The sequence below is a fragment of the Piliocolobus tephrosceles genome, unplaced genomic scaffold (assembly GCF_002776525.5).
Source record: "Piliocolobus tephrosceles isolate RC106 unplaced genomic scaffold, ASM277652v3 unscaffolded_26413, whole genome shotgun sequence".
NCBI classification, from domain to species: Eukaryota; Metazoa; Chordata; class Mammalia; order Primates; family Cercopithecidae; genus Piliocolobus; species Piliocolobus tephrosceles.
The window spans coordinates 1-1,957 of NW_022309214.1; the positions used below are offsets into that span (position 1 = coordinate 1).

Here is a 1,957-nt window from a genome sequence, read left to right on the forward strand (position 1 = left end):
CTCTGACCAAATGTGAGCTCCGGGGACATTGTACAACCCATCTGTGCTTTTGCTAGGAATTTTTCATCTGTAACATGGAAATGACATTGATACCACATACCATGTTTCCTCTGCATATGTAAAAATAAAAGATGATTGGCGCTAACTTAATATACACAGTTTATGTAGATCGATTGTATCTCAATACAACTGTTTTAAAATAGAAATTACAAAATTGTAAGTTTTATAGGTTTTAATATTTTATCACAGAACAAACTTTCAATAAGTAACCACAATTTCCAAAATGCTATCAATATCAAATATCTCCCCCAGGACACTCTCACATGCTCTGAGCCCCACTCTCTCCTCAGGCCTCTCACCTCAGAGCTTGCTATATAGTAGGAGACATGCAAATAGAGCCCTCCCTCTGCTGATGAAAACCAGCCCAGCCCTGACCCTGCAGCTCTGGGGGAGGAGACCCAGACCTGGCATTTTCAGGTGTTTTCATTTGGTGATCAGGACGGAACACAGAGGACTCACCATGGAGTTTGGGCTGAGCTGGGTTTTTCTTGTTACTATTTTAAAAGGTAATTCATTGAGAACTATTGAAATTGAGTGTGAGTGGATAAGAGTGAGATAAACAGTGGATACATGTGGAAGTTTCTGACCGGGGTTTCTTCTTGTTTGCAGGTGTCCAGTGTGAGGTGCAGCTGGTGGAGTCTGGGGGAGGCTTGGTACAGCCTGGGGGGTCCCTGAGACTCTCCTGTGCAGCCTCTGGATTCACCTTCAGTAACTACTGGATGGGCTGGGTCCGCCAGGCTCCAGGGAAGGGGCTGGAGTGGGTCTCACATATTAGTAGTGGTAGCGGTAGTAGCACATACTACCCAGACTCTGTCAAGGGCCGATTCACCATCTCCAGAGACAACGCCCAGAACACGCTGTATCTTCAAATGAACAGCCTGAGAGCCGAGGACACGGCTGTGTATTACTGTGCGAGAGACACATTGAGGGGAAGTCAGTGTGAGCCCAGACACAAACCTCCCTGCAGAAACATTCAGGGGAAATCAGCTGCAGCGGGCGCTCAGGACGCACTGATCAGAGTCAACCCCAGAGGCAGGTGCTATAGAGGCTGATTTCCTGTCAGGATGTGGGACCTCGTCTTCTCCTCACAGTTTCTCCAGCGAACCTCTCTAAGTTTAGAATTCTGTGCTTCCTAATGTCATCTCTATGTATTTTTAAAAATATCATTTTAATATGAGGACCTATTCTCACATGCACCAAATGCAGACTGACGTTTACAGAGATGAAAAGGCCTCAACCATGACCACCAAGATCAGCGTCCTGAGGAAGCTCAAGGGTGCCTGGTGAGTCGTCTCCAATCAGACCCAGGACAGAAACCTCAGGGAGATTCCTGGACTAGAACAATCTTTGGGATTCTGATCACAGCCAACAGAGAGGCTGGGCCAGGATCAGTGTCATGTAGAAGCTCACAGGTTTCTTGTCTGACCCTTCTCCTGACACTAAAGCCAATGAGTATCAGCACTGACCTGGTGCTCCTTTTGCTCCCAATCCATGTTCTTTTTTTTGGAGTGTTTGTTCTCCCTTTTTATTTGCTTTTCCTGCTTCCTGAAAAAGAAACAGATGACCTCCGTAGTCTACCTTCCAGGGTTCAAGGCATTTTCTTGGCGCTCAGGTGGGGCTCAGCCTGTGGCTCCTGCAGCCACGTGGGAGAGAGGCTGATGGGACTTGCTTCCCTCCCCATTTTCTCAGGACCCTCCACTGTGTTGTGTATAGACTCATGTGGGAATGCAATTGGCTGTTAACAGTGAAGGGGATAAACTTATTTTATCAAATGGGATGTGGATATAGAATTAACCCTGTTCAAGCCATCAGAGTCATCTGCTTCAGAAGTAGTGTTAGAAAGAGCTTGGGAAATTTATTAGAATCAAGATGGAGCCACTTGTGTTAAAACCCTAAT

At 46.3% G+C, this 1,957-nt stretch overlaps 1 pseudogene across 1 annotated transcript; it reads left to right on the forward strand.

Moving 5' to 3' along the window:
• Window positions 1-419: 419 nt before the first annotated feature.
• LOC111532160 lies at window positions 420-1,343 on the forward strand (annotated as a pseudogene). Its single transcript, XR_002728470.2, has 3 exons — window positions 420-566; window positions 670-999; window positions 1,281-1,343. The product of XR_002728470.2 is annotated as an immunoglobulin heavy variable 3-23-like (transcript).
• Window positions 1,344-1,957: the final 614 nt, after the last annotated feature.